This window comes from Procambarus clarkii, chromosome 53, assembly GCF_040958095.1.
Source record: "Procambarus clarkii isolate CNS0578487 chromosome 53, FALCON_Pclarkii_2.0, whole genome shotgun sequence".
Taxonomy (NCBI): domain Eukaryota; kingdom Metazoa; phylum Arthropoda; class Malacostraca; order Decapoda; family Cambaridae; genus Procambarus; species Procambarus clarkii.
Genome location: NC_091202.1, coordinates 8,401,920 through 8,425,614, shown reverse-complemented (window position 1 = coordinate 8,425,614; position 23,695 = coordinate 8,401,920).

The window sequence follows — 23,695 nt, the reverse complement described above, 5'->3', positions numbered from 1 at the left end:
CTGGTGGACCAAGCTCCACCAGGCCTAAAGCACAAAGTGGTCCACTGGCACCGGCAACTTCAACCATAAATGTTCTCAAAGATTACTAAAAATGATTGAATTAGGCTAGACTACAGTAAATTGGCAATCTTAACCGTGTATCTGTTTCCACCAATACAGTACATGCTTCAACATATCAGCAATACTTGATATGCAAATATATACACATATATCCATATACAGTATATACATATACATATATAATACAAAAATTATAAAATTTACTTACTTAATATTACATTGCAAATATTCAAGGTTTTGAAGACACTTTTCTTCTTGCGCTCAACAAGGTAAGGCTTGCACCACAGATTCTGTCAGGGGTGGAAGCGTATTAGCATTGTATAGAAAATATTTACCAAATAGTTTTAAATACATAAAACTACAAATAGTAATTATTGAATTATTACATTACGCTTATACTCGTACATTCTGTTAAAGAGTGTCAAATTTCTGCATTAGACTACCATATTACCTATATTATTGTCAATAATGTATTGACAGATGCAATATGTATTAAAATTCTAAAAATAAGTCATGCATTAAAAATAAGTCATGCAATTTGTGGGAAACTGTCTGCTGACAAAAGCTGGTGTGGGGGTTGTTACAAGAGTGAGTAATAATTAAAGCTGGTGCATATAACATCCTTGTCAGGGATATGCAAAAGTGAACACTTCCAGAATTGGAGACATGCAGAAATGAACCATGTGGAAATAGAGGCATGCCAAAACAAAGACATGCATAAATTCAAATTCTTATCTAAATAATTTCTAGTGATTATTATATAAATTATTCCATCAGTACTAGATCAAATATTCACAAAAAAAGGAGAAGAGGTATTTGATATTCAATACCATCCTCCCTTTGGAAAGAGTAATCATGTCCTGTTGGTCATTAATTATATGTTAAGATATAATCTAAAAGAAAATAGGGACATTGAAATGGTTGTTAAACTCTATTTCAATAAAGGACACTATAGGGAACCTCGAACCCTGTATTACAAGTGTAAGTGAAAATATTGGAAAAAATAATTAAAGCTAAATGTGAAGAACACCTGGAGACAAATGCTACACTTGCTTACATTTATGAATTGCTTTTAAATACATAGGTCAAATACTAAAGAAATTGTTTAAAACTTTTGTTTTGTTTTATAGTATCAGATACGATATTTTGTGTGGGCTTAAATAGGTTTCCAAAACTTATAACCAAAACCTACGTATCTAACACTAATTTGAGATGTTGTGGCAACTTTACAATCCTAATATGAATCATTCATAATCCATTCATATACCAATATGAATCTCTTGTGAAAGGTTTGAGCTTAATCTGAACCCTTTTCACATCTTTGTGTTTAAAGTTAAATTTCTTGAAATTAAATTATATTATTTTATATTATATTATTATTTTTATTATATTTTATTTTATATTGTATTATTATTTTTGTTATATTTTATTTTATATTATATTATTATTTTCAATTTAAATATTAAAACCAATTTAAGGGTAAAAAAAATCTAATAATTTATATTTCTTTTATTATTTACTAACAAATCAGCAAAAATACAAAAACATATGACCTACATAATTATATATGATATATATATATATATATAAATAATATATATATATATATATATATATATATATATATATATATATATATATATATATATATATATATATATAATATATATATATATACATATATATATACATATATATATATATATATATATATATATATATATATATATATATATATATATATATATATATATATATATATATATATATATATATATATGCAAACAAGCCTGAATGGTCCCCAAGACTATATACAACTGAAAACTCACACCCCAGAAGATATAATCTTCTGGGGTATATACTTCTGGGGTGTGAGTTTTCAGTTGTATATAGTCCTGGGGACCATTCAGGCTTGTTTGCATTTGTGTTCCTCACGTGTGCCCCAAAGAATGAGGTGATTTGATAAAATGCTATGCCCAAGATTACCATCCGAGTGCCGGCGGGGAAGTGGTTCAAATAGCTTCGGCTATCACTTCCTTATGTCCGGTCGTGATGGTCAAACGGATTAAGGCGTCCCTGTACATACCAGTTGCGTTGCTCCTGGCAGTATGGGTTCGAGTCACTTCTGGGGTGTGAGTTTTCAGTTATATATATATATATATATATATATATATATATATATATATATATATATATATATATATATATATATATATATATATATATATATATATATATATATATATATATATATATATATATATATATATATATTATTAAATATGACCGAAAAAGTAAGATTAATAATTCTAACACGAATTTTCTCAATCTTTCGTACATTTCTTTTCACTGTTGGAGGTAAATCAAAGATCAATTCTCCAAAATTCATTTTTATTTCTAGTCTGACGGGACACAAGCGCGTTTCATAAAACTTATTACATTTTCAAAGACTTTAGTTTACAAATACACAACTGAATAGAACTTACGCATCTCCGATTTTATATCTACATTTGAGTGAGGTGGAAGGGGTGATGTGGCATTAATCATCACAAGACAGAACAAGAGGTGGCATTAATAGGGTATTAATTTCATCAACACAAGACAGAACACGAAACAATGGGTATTGAATAGAAGTGTTTGTAGAAAGCCTATTGGTCCATATTTCTTGATGCTTCTATATTGGAGCGGAGTCTTGAGGTGGGTAGAATATAGTTGTGCATTAATTGGCTGTTGATTGCTGGTGTTGACTTTTTAATGTGTAATGCCTCGCAAACGTCAAGCCGTCTGCTATCGCTGTATCTATCGATGATTTTTGTGTTGTTTACTAGGATTTCTCTGGCGATGGTTTGGTTGTGGGAAGAGATTATATGTTCCTTAATGGAGCCCTGTTGCTTATGCATCGTTAAACGCCTAGGAAGAGATGTTGTTGTCTTGCCTATATACTGGGTCTTTTGGAGCTTACAATCCCCAAGAGGGCATTTGAAGGCATAGACGACGTTGGTCTCTTTTAAAGCGTTCTGCTTTGTGTCTGGAGAGTTTCTCATGAGTAGGCTGGCCGTTTTTCTGGTTTTATAGTAAATCGTCAGTTGTATCCTCTGATTTTTGTCTGTAGGGATAACGTTTCTATTAACAATATCTTTCAGGACCCTTTCCTCCGTTTTATGAGCTGTGGAAAAGAAGTTCCTGTAAAATAGTCTAATAGGGGGTATAGGTGTTGTGTTAGTTGTCTCTTCAGAGGTTGCATGGCGTTTCACTTTCCCTCTTATGATGTCTTCGACGAAACCATTGGAGAAGCCGTTGTTGACTAGGACCTGCCTTACCCTACAGAGTTCTTCGTCGACTTGCTTCCATTCTGAGCTGTGGCTGAGAGCACGGTCGACATATGCGTTAACAACACTCCTCTTGTACCTCTCTGGGCAGTCGCTGTTGGCATTTAGGCACATTCCTATGTTCGTTTCCTTAGTGTAGACTGCAGTGTGGAAACCTCCGCTCTTTTCCACGACTGTTACATCTAGAAGGGGCAGCTTCCCATCCTTTTCCATCTCGTAAGTGAAACGCAGCACGGAACTCTGCTCAAACGCCTCCTTCAGGGGCCATGTCACCCGAAAATCCGATGAAAAATGGAATATTTACGAAAAATTACGAAAAATACTACAACGTTCTGGCAACACTGTGGTCCAAACCGTTTAATGATATCTTGAAAAATAACGTAATTAGAGTCAAATTTCCCGCTGCAACTTTCGTGAATCTGGTCCTCGCGCCGTGAGTACGCCGCGGGGTATTGTATCTTACGTTGTAGATGTCTTATTTTTCGTAATAGCGTTGAAAATAACATGTTATGCATAAAATGAATATAAACTAACCATATGGCAACACAACATATGGTCTGACACGAGGGTGGTGCAGTCAGTGACTGCGTGTCTCTCATGGAGAGAGGATGTATGCTGACGCGCTCACACAATATCTCCCAGAACATGCTATTTTTGGATTTTTAGCTATTTGTACTGCAATATGACTTACCAAACGAACAAGAGAGAAGCATTGACAGCTAGATGCATGCGAGCTCTCCATACGAGCTGGCCGCAATGCGTAAATCACCACTCACGAGTGACCGCAGGTTCAGTAGACTTTGAGAGCGCGCTACGCAACTCCAACTTTTAATACTAGATAAAATTTCACAGCCTTTATTTATTATTCTATTTACATGAAACTTGCACATTATATGTAGAAAATACGCCTCTATAAACGCATGTCATTATTCTTATCTACGTAGATTTATTGATTTTATAAATAATGATACACCTCATTTTGTTGCATACGTTTTTGGGAAACTTTTATAAAATCTGTAGTATTGCACTAAATACATCTGGGATAATAATGTGACATGCAAATCTTTATTATATAGTAAGGTCATAGCTGAGTGTCTTATAAATGATTTTGGTTCACAATTGTGGGCTGTGAAATTTTTTGAACATGGTTGAAAAATTCGTCTTTTTTTTTGTTTTGTTTTTTTCTCCGTCTCTATTTAGGCTGAGATGCTGAAACTTGGCCTAGGTGCAGCACCTTTCACATGTATCAGGATAATAAATTATGAATACCCTACAACAATTTTTTAAATCCGGGTGATATGGCCCCTTCAGCTCCTGCAGATGTCTGACATCAGGTACCTGTGTAAAAATGTCGTCAACATACCTGCAGTATATGGCCGGTTTCAAGTTCATGTCGACTAAGACTTTTTGCTCGATGGTACCCATGTAGAAGTTGGCAAACAGGACACCTAGGGGAGAACCCATGGCGACCCCATCTACTTGCTTATACATGTGCCCATCCGGGCTCAAGAAGGGTGCCTCTTTAGTACAAGCTTGGAGTAGTTTCCTTAGAATATTCTCTGGTATGTCAAGAGGAGTACAGGCTGGATCACGATACACTCTGTCGGCTATCATCCCGATTGTCTCGTCCACAGGTACGTTGGTGAACAGTGATTCTACGTCCAACGAGGCTCTTATCCCTGTGGCTCGTGTGCCCCGCAGTAAGTCAACAAATTCTTTTGGAGACTTCAGGCTGAAGGCGCAAGGGACATAAGGAGTCAGTAGGCCGTTGAGTCGCTTCGCCAGTCTGTACGTGGGTGTGGGTATCTGGCTAATGATTGGCCGAAGTGGGTTTCCAGGCTTGTGTGTCTTGACATTTCCATACGCATATCCAGGTTTATATTCCCCAATATTCTTTGGCAGGTGAAGTCCGGATTTCTTGGCGTTCACAGTTTCAATCAGTTTGTTGACCTTTGTTTTCAATTCGGCTGTAGTGTCCTTTGTTACCCTTTGGAATTTAGTTTGGTCAGAGAGTATGAGGTTCATTTTCGCCAGATATTCGTCTTTTTTAAGAATGACATATATTGGCGACTTGTCACCTCTCCTGACAACTATCTCCTTGTTCTCACGAAGGCTTTTAGCTGCCGCTTTGAGCTCGGGGGACAGTATGGTGCTTCTGTAATTGCCTCGATTCTTTCCTCCTTCCGCAATAAGTTCTGCTTGTAAGGTATCTTTGGTAGTGACCTTCTTTTGTGTCTCGAGGTCGAATATGTCGTCCAACAGAATTTCCAACTCCACTTTCCGGGCCATCTCACTCGGTCTGGACATAACGTGACAGTTTATGCCCAGATTTAGGAGTGACTTGGTCCTCAGTGAGGTTAATTCCTGCAAGGTTCAGGAAGCCATCTCTTGGTCGTGGAATTGCCATAGGTCCTCCATATAACGTTGTTAGTTTCTTGATAATCCTTGTTTCAGTGCTGAGGTGATGTCGGTCTGTGAGGATGTCGAGGTGTTGTTCAATGCGGGTACGGATACTTTCGTCGATGTTGCTATTTCTCCACTCGTTTGTAGCATGAAGTAGTTGCGTTTTGTTGTCTTTGATTTCATTCTCTGCCTTGTATATCTGATCACGAATCAGATCCTGGCGATATTTTATCGTGAAGGCTTGATTCCTTGCTGCTGGGTCGTGCGTTTTAATATTAGTATATTGTGATGCAAAGGCTAAAGAGAGGGATGCAGAGGCTCATAGGAGGGATGCAGGAGTTCAAGAGAGAGATGCAAAGGCCCATGAGAGTAAGGACAAGACAAGAACATATCGATGCCAACACAGAAGACAATGTCCAACATAACAGGCCAATTACACTGGATTAATCTTTGTGTTTGGATAGGAGATGCCTCGTATGGGCCAATAAGCCTTCTGCAGCCCCTATGTTTATCCCTTATGTATCCCCCCATGTTTTCACCTTCATTGTATTATCACCTGACCTAATGCGGGTATAAAATCAACTAGTATTGTAAGATCTGTTTACTTGAGAATGAACCATGGAGGTTCGAAACGTCGTGCAAATTATACAAATAAGTGTAATACACTCTATAGTAAATCACTTCTTTTCTTCACCTTAAAAGTACGAAAATGAGTTTTGGAGAACTCCTATTTCAATTAAGCCCTGATGCTAAGAAAATAGTTAGAGGGATAGAAGCCCTAAACCAGAAAATAATAAATACAGAATATGCGGTCATATTCAATGAAACATGTTTGAAAGAAAACCTGCTGCCAGTATACACCAATATATATATATATATATATATATATATATATATATATATATATATATATATATATATATATATATATATATATATATATATATATATATATATATATATTTATTTATTTATTTATTTATTATATATATACATATTTACACACAGACACATATATATATAGATTTTATATAGACATTAGAGAAGATTCAGCAGTATGCCACCAGGCTCGCCACCATTTTCAGTATTCGTCATATCCAAGTCTGTTGTGTGATGCACATGTCTTCTTGCTTCACCACCCTGTAATGAAATATTGTTTGTTACTAATTGTTTTCAATAATACATAAATTATTTTATTATATAATATTTAATTTAATAATTAAAAACCCTTTCCATATTATAGAAACAAAACTAAAACAAGAATCTATATAAAACAATATTATATCCTGCATTATTCCAGCCCATTATTAGAGATAGAAGCCACCTCTTATTTTGGTTTTCTTTCATTATTAGTGCTCAGAAAATTAAATATATCTACATATTTAGTCAAAATCAGTTACATTATTTTATCTTATTCATAGCATAAATGTTCTCAAAGGTTACTAAAAAGAGATTGAATTAGACTACAGCAAATTGGCAAACTTTACCTTGTATCTGTTTCCACCGAGTTTGTTTGGGGCGTTCTTCAACATATCAGCAATATTTGTCTCAACATCTCTTTCAGTTGCATTAGTGTGGGTGTTGATATAGGCTTCTGGAAATTTAAAAGAATTAATAATATATATAATTATAATTTACTTTGTCGGGAGACAAGAAGCCACAGAGTAATAATACATTGTTGGCGTTTATTGAGGTGTTCCCTTGTTCTCCAGTCTTCCTCCGTCCCCTCGCCCTCCCCACCATTACCCTCTCCTCTCTCCCCTCGTCTTCCCCACCATCCCCCCCTCTCGTCCTCCCCACCATTCCAAACTACCTCATCCGATGCATTCTATAATGATCTGATGCTTCCATCAGAAAATTGGGAACATCAAATGATCTGATATTCCCATCACTGAAAAATAAGAACAGCTAAAAAAATGAAATGAAAAAAATAAAAAAATAAACTATACTCATGAAATGAACAGTATGGTAAACAACACAGCTCAATTTAAATGCAATGTCACACAAAATTATTAAATCGAAATGAAAATAAATTGAAATCTATGAAAATTCAAATTATCAATGCAATCGGAAATATTGAAATAATATCGCAACATAATATAGTGTGGGTTGCTCTTACGTGCAACAGACGGTGCTGTTTTTCAAAAAAGGCATGGTTTTACCTGTCACAAGTGTGGCATCTATACTTATACTCACGAAATGAACGGTATGGTAAACAACATAGCTCAATTGCAATGCAATGTCACAATAACATTTAATAACAATAATAACAATAACATTTAAATATACTTTAAGATATAATCTAGAAGAAAATAAGGACATTGAAACGGTTCATGAACTCGATTTCAATAAAGGACACTATGGGGAACTTTGAAAAACAGTTAATGAGTATAATTAGACAGACTTGTTGCTAGGCAGAGGAGTAAATAATGAGATATATGGCAAACTTTGCAAAATATACGGCACACAAACATTCATACCCAAACAAAGCAAAATGCTAGGTAAGAACAAAGCAGTTGGCCCGTAGGGGAAAGGAGATACCCACAAGACTGGAATACAAGTCATTAACAAGCACACAAGTACTACACCACACAACAACCGCACTACTACCAGAACTGGACGAATCACTACCAAAACAACACACCCAAAATGAAAATGGAAATAACCAATCACAGGTCAGATAACTACTGAGATTCTGTGACAAATTCTCGCTCAATCAGCAGATAACAAAACGGACTAGGAACGAGAACACACTCGACCTCATATTCACGAACAATGAATCACTCTCTTCAGCATCTGCATCACTCTCTTAAGCCTCTGCTTCCCTCTCTTGATCCTCTGCATCACTGTCTTGAGGTTCTGCATCACTCTCTTGATCCTCTGCATCACTCTCTTGAGCCTCTGCATCCTTCTCTTGAGCCTTTGCATCACTCTCTTAAGCCTCTGTATCTCTCTCTTGAGCCTATGCATCACTTCCAAGAGCCTCTGCATCCCTCTCTTGTGTCACTGCATCCATCACTTGAGCATCTGCATCCCTCTCTTGAGCCTCTGCATCAGTCTCTTGGGCCTCTGCATCCCACTCTTGAGCCTCTGCATCCCTCGCTTAAGCCTCTGCATCACTCTCTTAAGCCTCTGCATCACTCTCTTAAGCCTCTGAATCACTCTCTTGAGCCTCTGCATCACTCTCTTGAGCCCGTGCATCACCCTCCTAGCCTCTGCATTACTTTCCTGAGCCTCTGCATCCCTCTCTTAAGCCTCTGCATCACTCTCTTAAGCCTCTGCATTACCTGCTCAAGCCTCTGCATCACTCTCTTGAGCCTCTGCATCATACTCCTAAGCCTCTGCATTAATTTCTTGAGCCTCTGCATCCCTATCTTAAGCCTCTGCATCACTCTCTTGAGCCTCTGCATCACTCTCTTTAGCCTCTGCATCACTCTCTTGAGCCTCTGCATCCCTCTCATAAGCCTCAGCATCACTCTCTTCAGCCTCTGCATCACTCTCTTAAGCCTCTGCATCCCTCTCTTGATCATCTGCATCACTCTCGTAAGCATCTGCATCACTCACTCTCTTGAGCCTCTGCATAACTCTCTTGAGCCTCTGCATCACTCTCTTGAGCCTCTGCATCCCTCTCTTGAGCCTCCGCAACACTCTCACCAGCCTCTGCATCAGTCTCTTAATCCTCTGAATCTCTCTCTTGAGGCCTCTGCATAACTCTCACGAGCCTCTGCATCACTCTCTTGATTCTCTGCATCACTCGCGTAAGCCTCTGAATCACTCTCTCGAGCCTCTGCATCACTCTCTTGATCCTCTGCATCACTCTCTTCAGCCTCTGCATCACTCTCTTGAGCCTCTGAATCACTCTCTAGAGCCTCTGCATCACTCTCTTCTGCCTCTGCATCACTCTTTTGAGCCTCTTCTTCCCTCTCTTGATTCTCTGCATCACTCTCCTGAACCTCTGCATCACTCTCTTAAGCCTCTGCATCACTCTCATAAGCCTCTGAATCACTCTCTTGAGCCTCTGCATCACTCTCTTGAGCAACTGCATCCCTCTCTTTAGCCTCTGCATTACTCTCTTGAGCCTCTGCATCACCCTTTTAAGCCTCTGCATCACTCTTTTGAGCCTCTGCATCACTTTATTAAGCCTCTGCATCACTCTCTTAAGCCTTTGCATCACTTTTGCAAGCCTCTGAATCACTCTCGTGAGCCTCTGCATCCCTCTCTTGAGCCTCTGCATCATTCCCAAGAGCCTATGCATCCCTCTCTTGTGCCTCTTCATCCCACACTCAAGAGAGTGATGCAGAGGCTTAAGAGAGGGATGCAGAGGATCAAGAGAGTGGTGCAGAGGCTCAGGAGAGTGATACAGAGGCTCAAGAGAGTGATGCAGAGGCTCAAGGGAGTGATGCAGAGGCTCATAAGAGGGATGCAGAGGCTTAAGAGAGTGATGCAGAGGCTTAAGAGAGTGATGCAGAGGCTCAAGAGAGTGATGCAGAGGCTTAAGAGAGGGATGACGAGGCTCAAGAGAGTGAGGCAGAGGCTCAAGAGAGGGATGCAGAAGCTCAAGAGAGTGATGCAGAGGCTCAAGAGAGTGATGCAGAGGCTCAAGAGAGTGATGCAGAGGCTCAAGAGAGGGATGCAGAGGCTCAAGAGAGTGATGCAGAGGCTCAAGAGAGTGATGCAGAGGATCAAGTGAGTGATGCAAAGGCTCAAGAGAGTGATGCAGAGGCTTAAGAGAGGGATGACGAAGCTCAAGAGAGTGATGCAGAGGCTCAAGAGAGGGATGTAGAGGCTCAAGAGAGTGATGCAGAGGCTCAAGAGAGTGATGCATAGGCCGAAGAGAATGATGCAGAGGCTCAAGAGAGGGATGCAGAGGCACAATAGAATGATTAAGAGGCTCAAGAGAGTGCTGCAGAGGCTTAAGAGAGGGATGCTGAGGCTCCAGAGAGTGATGCAGAGGCTGAAGAGAGAGATGCAGAGGCTTAAGAAAATGATGCAGGGGCTCAAGAGAGTGATGCAGGGGCTCAAGAGAATAATGTAGAGGCTAAAGAGAGGGATGCAGAGGCTCAAGAGAATGATGCAGAGGCTTAAGAGAGTGATGCAGCGGCTCAAGAGAGTGATGTAGATGTTCAAGAGAGCGTTGCAGAGGCTCAAGAGAGTGATGAAGAGGATCAAGAGAGTGATGCAGAGGGTCAAGAGAGTGATGCAGAGGCTTAAGAGTGGGATGCAGAGGATCAAGAGAGTGATGCAGAGGCTCAAGAGAGGGATACAGAGGCTTAGGAGAGTGATGCAGAGGCTCAAGAGAGTGATGCAGAGGCTTAAGAGAGGGATGACGAGGCTCAAGAGAATGATGCAGAGGCTCAAGAGAGTGATGAAGAGGATCAAGAGTGGGATGCAGAGGCTTAAGAGAGTGATGCAAAGGCTGAAGAGAGGGATGCAGGGGCTCACGAGAGTGATGCAGAGGCTCAAGAGAGTGATGCAGAGGCTCAAGAGAGTGAAGCAGAGGCTCAAGAGAGTGATGCAGAGGCATAAGAGTGGGATGCATTGGCCTAGGAGAATGATGCAGAGGCTCAAGAGAGGGATGCAGAGGCTCAAGAGAGTGATGCATAGGCCTAGGAGAAAGATGCAGAGGCTCAAGAGAGTGATGCAGGGGCTCAAGAAAATGATGTAGAGGCATAAGAGAGGATGCAGAGGCTCAAGAGAATGATGCAGAGGCTCAAGAGAGTGATGCAGAGGATCAAGAGTGGGATGCAGAGGCTTAAGAGAGTGATGAAGAGGCTGAAGCGAGTGATGCAGAGGCTCAAGAGAGTGATGTAGAGGCTCAAGAGAGTGATGCAGAGGCTCAAGAGAGTGATGCACAGGATCAAGAGAGTGATGCAGAGGCTCAGGAGAGTGATGCAGAGGATCATGAGAGGGAAGCAGAGGCTTAAGAGAGTGATGCAGACGCTGAAGAGAGTGTTGCAGAGGCTAAAGAGAAGGATGCAGAGGCTCAAGAGAGTGATGCAGAGTTTCAGGAGAGTGATGCAGAGGCTCATTAGAGTGATTCACAGGCTGAAGACAGGGATGCAAAGTCTGAAGAGAGTGATGCAGAGGCTCAAGAGAGTGATTCAAAGGCTCAAGAGAGTGGTTCAGAGGCTTAAGAGAGTGATGCAGAGGCTTAGGAGAGGGATGCAGAGGCTCAAGAGAGGGATGCGGAGGCTAAAGCGAGGGATGCAATGACTTAAGAGAGGGATGCAGAGGTTCAAGAAAAGGATGCAGAGGCTCATAGGAGGGATGCAGGAGTTCAAGGGAGAGATGCAAAGGCTCATTAAAGGGATGCAGAGCCTTAAGAAAGTGATGTAGTGCCTCAAAATAGGGATGCAGGAGCTTAAGAGGGGGATGCAGATGCTCTTGAGAGTGATGCAGAGGCTCAAGAGAGGGATGCAGAGGCTTAAGCGAGTGATGCAAAGGCTAAAGAGAGGGATGCAGAGGCTCATAGGAGGGATGCAGGAGTTCAAGAGAGAGATGCAAAGGCTCATGAAAGGGATGCAGAGCCTTAAAAAAGTTATGTAGAGCCTCAAAATAGGGAGGCAGAGGCTTAAAAGGGTGATGCAGAGGCTCAAGAGAGTGATGCATAGGCTCATTAGAGGGATGCAGGAGCTCATGGGAGTGATGGGGAGGCTCAAGAGAGTGATTCGGAGGCACAATAGTGATGTAAAGGCTTACAAGAGTGATGCAGAGGCTCAAGAGAGGGATGCAGAGGCCCATGAGAGGGATGCAGGAGTTCAAGAGAAATATGCAGAGGCTCAAGAAAGGGATGCAGAGGCTCAAGCGAGTGATGCAGACGCTGAGAAGAGTGTTGCAGAAGCTTAAGAGAGTGATGCAGAGGCACAAGAGTGTGTTGCAGAGGCTTAGGAGAGGGAAGTAGAGTCTCACGAGAGTGATGCAGAGGCTCAAGAGAGGGAAGTAGAGGCTCAAGAGAGTGATGCAGAGGCTCAAGAGAGTGATGCAGAGGCTCAAGAGAGGGATGCAGAGGCTCAAGAGAGTGATTCAGAAGCTTACGAGAGTGATGCAGAGGCTCAAGAGAGTAATGCAGAAGCTCAAGAGAGGGATGCACAGGCTTAAGAGAGTGATTCAGAGGCTCAAGCGAGTGATGCAGAGGCTTCAGAGAGGGATGCCTAGACTCAAGAGAGTGATGCAGAGGCTCATGAGAGGGATGTAGACGCTCAGGCGAGTGATGCAGAGGTTCAAGAGAGTGATGCAGAGGCTAAGGAGAATGATGCAGTGGCTTAATTGAGTGATTCAGAGGCTCAAGAGAGTGATGCAGAGGCTTATGAGAGTGATGCAGAGGCTCAAGAGAGGAATGCAGAGGCTCAAGAGAGTGATTCAGAGGCTTACGAGAGTGATGCAGAGGCTTAAGAGAGTGATGCAGAGACTTTAGAGAGGGATGCAGAGGCTCAAGAAAGGGATGCAGAGGCTCATGAGAGGGATGCAGGAGTTCAAGAGAGGGATGCAGAGGCTCATGAGAGGGATGCAGAGGCTTAAGAAAGTGATGCAGAGGCTCAAAAGAGAGATTATAGGCTTAAAAGGGTGAAGCAGAGGCTCAAGAGAGTGATGCAGAGGCTCAAGAGAGGGATGCAGGGGCTCAAGAGAGTGATGCAGGGGCTCAAGAGAGTGATGCTGAGGCTTACGAGAGTGATACAGAGGCTTAAGAGAGTGATGCAGAGGCTTAAGAGAGGGATGCATAGGCTCAAGTGAGGGATGCAGAGGCTCAAAAGAGTGATGCGGAGGCTCAAGAGACTGATGCAGAGGCTCAAGAGAGTGATGCAGAGGCCTGTGAGAGTGATGCAGAGGCTAAAGTGAGTGATGCAGAGGCTCAGGAGAGTGATGCAGAGGCTCAAGAGAGGGATGCAGAGGCTCCAAAGAGGGATGCAGAGGCTCAAGTGAGTGATGCAGAGGCTGAAGAGAGAGATGCAGAGGCTGAAGAGAGGGATGCAGGGGCTCAAGAGAGGGATGCAGAGGCTCAAGTGAGGAAAGCAGAGGCACAAGAGAGGGATGCAGAGGCTCTTGAGAGTGACACAGAGGCTCAAGAGAGGGATGCAGAGACTTAGAAGAGTGATGCAAAGGCTCAAGTGAGGGATGCAGAGGCTCATGAGAGGGATGCAGGAGCTCAAGAGAGGGATGCTGAGGCTCAAGAGAGTGATGCAGAGTCTCAAGAGAGAGATGCAGAGGCTCAAGTGAGGGATGAAGAGGCACTGGAGAGGGATGCAGAGGCTCTTGAGAGTGATGCAGAGGCTCAAAAGAGGGATGCAGAGGCTCAAGAGAGTGATTCAGAGGCTTACGAGAGTGATGCAGAGGCTTACGAAAGTGATGCAGAGGCTCAAAAGAGGGATGCAGAGGCTTAAAAGGGTGATGCAGAGGCTCAAGAGAGTGATGCAGAGGCTCAAGAGAGGGATGCAGGGGCTTAAGAGAGCGATGCAGAAGCTCAAAGAGTGATTTAGAAGCTTACAAGAATGATGCAGAGGATCAAGAGAGTGATGCTGAGGCTCAAGAGAGGGATGTAGAGGTTCATGAGAGTGTTGCAGAGGCTCAAGAGAGTGATGCAGAGGCTTAGGAGACTGATGTAGAGGCTCAAGTGAAGGGATGCAGAGGATGAAAAGAGTGATGCAGAAGCTCACGAGAGGGATGCAGAGGCTCAAGAGAGTGATTCAGAGGCTTCCGAGAGAGATGCAGAGGCTTAAGAGAGTGATGCAGAGGTTTAAGAGAAGGATGCAGAGGCTTGAGAGAGTGATGTACAGATTCAAGAGAGGGATGCAGGATATCAAGAGAGAGATGCAGAGGCTCAAGTGATGGATGCAGAGGCTTACGAAAGTGATGCAGAGGCTCAAAAGAGGGATGCAGAGGCTTAAAAGGGTGATGCAGAGGCTCATGAGAGGGATGCAGGGGGGTTCAAGAGAGTGATGCAGAAGCTCAAGAGAGTGATTCAGAGGCTTACGAGAGTGATTCAGAGGCTTAAGAGAGTGATGCTGAGGCTTAAGAGAGGGATGCAGAGGCTCAAGAGAGTGATGCAGAGGCTCAAGAGAGGGATGCAGGGGGTTCAAGAGAGTGATGCAGAGGCTCAAGAGAGTGATTCAGAGGATTACGAGAGAGATTCAGAGGATTAAGAGAGTGATGCAGAGGCTTAAGAAATGGATGCAGAGGCTCAAGAGAGGGACGCAGAGGCTCAAGTGAGGGATGCAGAGGCTCAAGAGAGTGATGCGGAGGCTCAAGAGACTGATGCAAAGGCTCAAGAGAGTGATGCAGAGGCCCGTGAGAGTGATGCAGAGGCTAAAGTGAGTGATGCAGAGGCTCAGGAGAGTGATGCAGAGGCTCAAGAGAGGGATGCAGAGGCTCCAGAGAGGGATACAGAGGCTCAAGAGAGTGATGCAGAGGCTTACGAGAGTGATACAGAGGCTTAAGAGAGTGATGCAGAGGCTTAAGAGAGGGATGCATAGGCTCAAGTGAGGGATGCAGAGGCTCAAGAGAGTGATGTGGAGGCTCAAGAGACTGATGCAGAGGTTCAGGAGAGTGATGCACAGGCCCGTGAGAGTGATGCAGAGGCTAAAGTGAGTGATGCAGAGGCTCCAGAGAGGGATGCAGAGGCTCAAGAGAGTGATGCAGAGGCTGAAGAGAGAGATACTGAGGCTTAAGAGAGGGATGCAGGGGCTCAAGAGAGGGATGCAGAGGCTCAAGTGAGGAAAGCAGAGGCACAAGAGAGGGATGCAGAGACTTAGGAGAGTGATGCAAAGGCTCAAGTGAGGGATGCAGAGGCTCATGAGAGGGATGCAGGAGCTCAAGTGAGGGATGCAGAGGCTCAAGAGAGTGATGCAGAGGCTCAAGTGACGGATGAAGAGGCACAGGAGAGGGATGCAGAGGCTCTTGAGAGTGATGCAGATGCTCAAAACAGGGATGCAGAGGCTCAAGAGTGTGATTCAGAGGCTTACGAGAGTGATGCAGAGGCTTAAGAAAGTGATGCAGAGGCTCAAAAGAGGGATGCAGAGGCTTAAAAGGGTGATTCAGAGGCTCAAGAGAGTGATGCAGAGGCTCAAGAGAGGGATGCAGGGGCTTAAGAGAGTGATGCAGAAGTTCAAAGAGTGATTTAGAGGCTTACAAGAATGATGCAGAGGATCATGAGAGTGATGCTGAGTCTCAAGAGAGGGATGTAGAGGTTCATGAGAGTGATGCAGAGGCTTAGGAGACTGATGCAGAGGCTCAAGTGAAGGGATGCAGAGGATGAAAAGAGTGATGCAGAGGCTCACGAGAGGGATGCAGAGGCTCAAGAGAGTGATTCAGAGGCTTCCGAGAGTGATGCAGAGGCTTACGAGAGTGATGCAGAGGTTTAAGAGAAGGATGCAGAGGCTTGAGAGAGTGATGTACAGATTCAAGAGAGGGACGCAGAGGCTCATGAGAGAGATGCAGGAGTTCAAGAGAGGGATGCAGAGGCTCAAGTGAGGGATGCAGAGGCTTACGAAAGTGACGTAGAGGCTCAAAAGAGGGATGCAGAGGCTTAAAAGGGTGATGCAGAGGCTCAAGAGAGGGATGCAGGGGGGGTTCAAGAGAGTGATGCAGAGGCGCATGAGAGTGATTCAGAGGCTTACGAGAGAGATTCAGAGGCTTAAGAGACTGATGCAGAGGCTTAAGAAAGGGATGCAGAGGCTCAAGAGAGGGTCGCAGAGGCTCAAGAGAGGGAAGCAGAGGCTGAAGTGAGGGATGCAGAGGCTCAAGAGAGTGATGCAGAGGCTTAGGAGACTGATGCAGAGGCTCAAGTGAAGGGATGCAGAGGATGAAAAGAGTGATGCAGAGGCTCACGAGAGGGATGCAGAGGCTCAAGAGAGTGATTCAGAGGCTTACGAGAGTGATGCAGAGGCTTACGAGAGTGATGCAGAGGTTTAAGAGAAGGATGCAGAGGCTTGAGATAGTGATGTACAGATTCAAGAGAGGGATGCAGAGGCTCATGAGAGAGATGCAGGAGTTCAAGGGAGGGATGCAGAGGCTCAAGCGATGGATGCAGAGGTTTACGAAAGTGAAGCAGAGGCTCAAAAGAGGGATGCAGAGGCTTAAAAGGGTAATGCAGAGGCTCAAGAGAGGTATGCAGGGGGGTTCAAGAGAGTGATGCAGAGGCTCAAGAGAGTGATTCAGAGGCTTAAGAGAGTGATGCAGAGGCTTAAGAGTGGGATGCAGAGGCTCAAGAGAGTGATGCGGAGGCTCAAGAGAGGGATGCAGGGGGTTCAAGAGAGTGATGCAGAGGCGCATGAGAGTGATTCAGAGGCTTACGAGAGTGATTCAGAGGCTTAAGAGAGTGATGCAGAGGCTTAAGAAAGGGATGCAGAGGCTCAAGAGAGGGACGCAGAGGCTCAAGAGAGGGAAGCAGAGGCTGAAGTGAGGGATGCAGAGGCACAAGAGAGGGATGCAGAGGCTCAAGAGAGTGTTGCAGAGGCTTAAGAGAGGGATGCAGAGGCTCCAGAGAGTGATGCAGAGGCTAAAGAAAGAGATGCAGAGGTTTAAGAGAGTGATACTGAGGCTCAAGAGAGTGATGCAGAGGCTCAAGAGAATGATGTAGAGGCTCAAGAGATTGATGCAGAGGCTGAAGAGAGTGATGCAGAGGCTCAAGAGAGTGATGTAGAGGCTAAATAGAGTGATGCAGAGGCTCAGGAGAGTGATGCAGAGGATCAAGAGAGTGATGCAGAGGCTCAAGAGAGTGATGCAGAGGATCAAGTGAGGGAAGCAGAGGCTGAAGAGAGTGATGCAGAGGCTGAAGAGAGTGATTCAGAAACTCTAGAGAGTGATGCAGAGGCTCAAGAGAGTAATGCAGAGGCTCAAGAGAGTGATGCAGAGGATCAAGAGAGTGATGCAGAGGCTCGAGAGAGTGATGCAGAGGCTGAAGAGAGTGTTGCAGAGGCTCAAGAGAGGGATGCAGAGGCTCAAGAGTGGGATGCAGAGGCTCATGAGAGGGATGCAGGAGGTCAAGAGAGAGACGCAGAGGCTCAAAAATGGCATGCAGAGGCTTAAGAGCGTGATGCAGAGGCTCAAGAGAGTTTTGGAGAGGCTCAAAAGAGGAATGCAGAGGCTTAAAAGCGTGATGAAGAGGTTCAAGAGAGTGATGCAGAGGCTCAAGAGTGGGATGCAAGGGCTCAAGAGAGTGGTGGAGAGGCTCAAGAGAGTGATTCAGAGGCTCAAGATAGGGATGAATAGGTTCAAGAGAGGGATGCAGAGGCTCAAGAGATGGATGCAGAGGCTTAAGAGAGTTATGAATAGGCTCAAGAGAGGGATGCAGAGGCTCAAGAGAGGGATGCAGAGGCTAAAGTGAAGAATGCAGAGGTACTTGAGAGTGATGCAGAGGCTCAAGAGAGGGATGAAAAGGCTTTAGCCTCTGCATCACTCTCTTGATCCTCTGCATCACTCTCTTGATCCTCTGCGGCACTCTCTTGAGCCTCTGCATCACTCTCTTGAGCCTCTGCATCACTCTCTTGAGCCTTTGCATCACTCTCTTAAGCCTCTGCATCCCTCTCTTGAGCCTCTGCATCACTCTCAAGAGCCTCGGCATCCCTCTCTCGTGCCCCTGCATCCCTCACTTGAGCCTCTGCATCCCTCTCTTGAGCCTCTGCATATGTTTCTTGGGCCTCTGCATCCCTCTCTTGAACCTCCGCATCCCTCTTTTAAGCCTCTGCATCACTCTCTAAAGCCTCTGCATCACTCTCTTAAGCCTCTGAATCACTCTCTTGAGCCTCTGCATAACTCTCTTGAGCCCCTGCATCCCTCTCTCAAGCCTCTGCATCACTCTCTTGAGCATCTGCATCACCCTCTTAAGCCTCTGCATTACTCTCTTGAACCTCTGCATCCCTCTCCTAAGCCTCTGCCTCACTCTCTTAAGCCTCTGCATCACTCTCTTGAGCCTCTGCATCCCTCTCTTGAGTCTCTGCATCACTCTCTTCATCCTCTTCATCCCTCTCTTGAGCCTCTGCAACACTCTCTTCAGCCTCTGCATCACTCTCGTAAGCCTCTGAATCACTTTCTCGAGCCTCTGCATCACTCTCTTGATCCTCTGCATCAGTCTCTTGAGCCTCTGTATCACTCTCTTGAGCCACTGCATCACTCTCTAGAGCCTCTGCATCACTCTCTTCAGCCTCTGCATCACTCTCTTCAGCCTCTGCTTCCCTCTCTTGATCTTCTGCATCACTCTCTTGAGCCTCTGCATCACTCTCTTAAGCCTCTGCATCACTCTCGTAAGCCTCTGAATCCCTCTTTTGAGCCTCTGCATCACTTTCTTAAGACTCTGCATCACTCTCTTAAGCCTCTGCATCACTCTCCTAAGCCTCTGAATCACTCTCTTGAGCCTCTGAATATCTCTCATGAGCCTCTGCATCACTCCAAAGAGCCTCTGCATCTCTCTTTTGTGCCTCTTCATTCCTCACTTGAGCCTCTGCATCCCTCTCTTGAGCCTCTGCATCCCTCTCTTGAACTCCTGCATCCCTCCCATGAGCCTCTACATCCCTCACCTGAAACTTTGCATCACTCCTTTAATCCTCTGCATCCCTTTATCATCACTCTCAAAAGCCTCTGCATCCCTTTATCATAACTCTCAAAAGCCTCTGCATCCCTCTCATGTGCCTCTGCTTCCATCACTTAGGCCTCTGCATCCTCTCTTGAGCCCCTGCATCCCTCTCTTGAGCCTCTGCATCCCTCTCTTGAGCCTCTGCATCCCTCTCTTAAGCCTCTGCATCACACTCTTAATATCGTGATACTACATGAAATAGTATCGAATTATTGGAACAAATGAATATATTTACGTAATATCGAACTACATAAAAAACGTGAAAAAAGTCATTATTATACCAAATATGAGGATTTTAACTTCGAATCATAGAGTGACGTTTCATATTTTTTAGACCCTAGAAAAGACGTATAAAGATGTTGTTTCTAATACAAATAATAAAAATCAATTTGTTTTCATTCATTAAAATTAACTAAAATGTTCCTGATTTTCGATTTATATTACCGATGGAAGATGTACACGTAAAATCGTTCTAATCCGGCTGAAACGTCGATATATGCAATAAAAACAGAACTTCTCCCCTTTTCAATATCTTACTCAGTATTTTAACGAGAAACAAATAGATGATTGTAAATGAAGTATTTAAGGATATTATCTAATCAATTATGTGTTTGCATCATTTTTATCGTATATTTAATGAATTAATAACAATAAACTGAAAATTCACAAAAACGTGGAAAAACGGCAAAATATTGCCTATATCGATGATATTTTGTTTAAATCACATAAATGAAAGTGGATGATAAAGGTAAAAATATTGCTAAATTCGATGATTTTTAGTACGAAACAAAATGCAAGAAAACTTGCTTAAAGACGCAAAATTTGCGAAAATCTGAGATTTGAAGGCCAAATCATATATTTTGATACTACATGAAATAGTATCGAAATATTGGTAAAAATGAATATATTTATGTAATATCAAACTACATGAAAAATGTGAAAAAGTCATTATTATGCCAAATTTGATGATTTTAACTTCGAATCATAGAGCGAGGTTTCGTTTTTTTTTAGACCCTAGAAAACACGTATAAAGATGTTGCTTCCAACACAAATGATGAAAATCATTGTGTTTTCATTAAAATTAACTAAAATGTTCCTGATTTTCGGTTTATATTACCGATGGAAGATGCACACGTAAAACCGTTCTAATCCGGCTGAAACGTCGATATATGCAATAAAAACAGAACTTCTCCCCTTTTCAATATCTTACTCAGTATTTTAACGAGAAACAAATAGATGATTGAAAATGAAGTATTTAAGGTTATTTTCTGATCAATTATGTGTTTGCATAATTTTTATCGTATATTTAATGAATTAATAACAATAAACTGAAAATTTGACAAAAACGTGGAAAAACGGCCTAATTCGATATTTTGTTTAAATCACATAAAGGAAAAGGGGATGATAAAGGTCAAAATATTGCTAAATTCGATGATTTTTAGTACAAAACAAAATGCAAGAAAACTTGCTTAAAAATGCAAAATTTGCGAAATTCTGAGATTTGAAGGCCAAATCACATATCGTGAGAAAACATGAAGAAATATCGAAATATTGGTTAAATGAATATTTATACGAAAAATCACACTACGTGAATAACGTGAAAAAAGTCACTATATTACCATATTTGAGGATTTTAACTTCAAATCATAGAGCGAGGTTTCGTATTATTTAGATCCAAGAAAAGACATATGACAATGTTGTTTCAAATACAAATGATAAAAATCAATGTGTTTTCATTAGAATTAACTAAAATGTTCCTGATTTCCGTTTATATTACCGATGGAAGATGTACACGTAAAACCGCTCTAATCCGGCTGAAACGTAGATATATGCAATAAAAACAGAACTTCTCCCCTTTCCAATATCTTACTCAGTATTTTAACGAGAAACAAATAATTGATTGAAAATGAAGTGTTTAAGGTTAATTTCTAATCAATTATGTGTTTGCATCATTTTTATCGTATATTTAATGAATTAATAGCAATAAACTGAAAATTCACAAAAACGTGGAAAAACAGCAAAATATTGCCTAATTCGATGATATTTTGTTTATATCACATAAAGGAAAAGGGGATGATTAACGTCAAAATATTGCTGAATTCGATGATTTGTAGTACTAAACAAAATGCAAGAAAACTTTCTTAAAATGCAATATTATGCGAAAATCTGAGATTTGAAGGCCAAATCATATATTGTGATACTACATGAAATAGTATCGAAATATTGGTTAAAATGAATATAATTACGTACTATCAAACTACATGAAAAACGTGAAAAAGTCATTATTATGCCAAATTTGAGGATTTTAACTTCGTATCATAAAGCGAGGTTTCGTATTTTTTAGACCCTAGAAAAGACGTATAAAGATGTTGCCTCCAATACAAATGATAAAAATCAATGTGTTTTCATTAAAATTAACTAAAATGTTCCTGATTTTCGGTTTATATTACCGATGGAAGATGTACACGTAAAACCGTTCTAATCCGGCTGAAACGTCGATATATGCAATAAAAACAGAACTTCTCCCCTTTTCAATATCTTACTCAGTACTTTAACGAGAAACAAATAGATGATTGAAAATGAAATATTTAAGGTTATTTTCTGATCAATTATGTGTTTGCATAATTTTTATCGTATATTTAATGAATCAATAACAATAAACTGAAAATTTGACAAAAACGTGAAAAAACGGCCTAATTCGATGATATTTTGTTTAAATCACATAAAGGAAAAGGGGATGATAAAGGTCAAAATATTGCTAAATTCGATGATTTTTAGTACGAAACAAAATGCAAGAAAACTTGCTTAAAATGCAATATTATGCGAAAATCTGAGATTTGAAGGCCAAATCACATACCGTGATACCACATGAAATAGTATCGAAATATTGGTAAAATGAATATATTTACCTAATATCAAACTACATGAAAAACGTGAAAAAATTCATTATTATACCAAATTTGACGATTTTAACTTCGAATCATAAAGCGACGTTTCGTATATTTTAGATCCCTAGAAAAGACGTATAAAGATGTTGCTTCCAATACAAATGATAAAAATCAATGTGTTTTCATTAATATTAACTAAAATATTCCTGATTTTTGGTTTATATTACCGATGGAAGATGTACACGTAAAACCATTCTAATCCGGCTGAAACGTCGATATATGCAATAAAAACAGAACTTCTCCCCTTTTCAATATCTTACTCAGTACATTAACGAGAAACAAATAGATGATTGAAAATGAAGTATTTAAGGTTATTTTCTGATCAATTATGTGTTTGCATAATTTTTATCGTATATTTAATGAATTAATAACAATAAACTCAAAATTCACAAAAACGTGGAAAAACAGCAAAATATTGCCTAATTCGATGATATTTTGTTTATATCACATAAAGGAAAAGGGGATGATAAACGTCAAAATATTGCTGAACTCGATGATTTTTAGTACGAAACAAAATGCAAGAAAACTTGCTTAAAATGCAATATTATGTGAAAATCTGAGATTTGAAGGCCAAATCATATATTGTGATACTACATGAAATAGTATCGAAATATTGGTAAAAATGAATATGTTTACGTAATATTAAACTACATGAAAAACGTGAAAAAGTCATTATTATGCCAAATTTGAGGATTTTAACTTCGAATCATAAAGCGAGGTTTCGTTTTTTTTAGACCCTAGAAAAGACGTATAAAGATGTTGCTTCCAATACAAATGATGAAAATCAATGTGTTTTCATTAAAATTAACTAAAATGTTCCAGATTTTCCGTTTATATTACCGATGGAAGATGTACACGTAAAACCGTTCTAATCCGGCTGAAACGTCGATATATGCAATAAAAACAGAACTTCTCCCCTTTTCAATATCTTACTCAGTATTTTAACGAGAAACAAATAGATGATTGAAAATGAAGTATTTAAGGTTATTTTCTGATCAATTATGTGTTTGCATAATTTTTATCGTATATTTAATGAATTAATAACAATAAACTGAAAATTTGACAAAAACGTGGAAAAACGGCGTAATTCGATGATATTTTGTTTAAATCACATAAAGGAAAAGGGGATGATAAAGGTCAAAATATTGCTAAATTCGATGATTTTTAGTACAAAACAAAATGCAAGAAAACTTGCTTAAAAATGCAAAATTTGCGAAATTCTGAGATTTGAAGGCCAAATCACATATCGTGAGAAAACATGAAGTAGTATCGAAATATTGGTTAAAATGAATATTTATACGAAAAATCACACTACGTGAATAACGTGAAAAACGTCACTATATTACCATATTTGAGGATTTTAACTTCAAATCATAAAGCGAGGTTTCGTA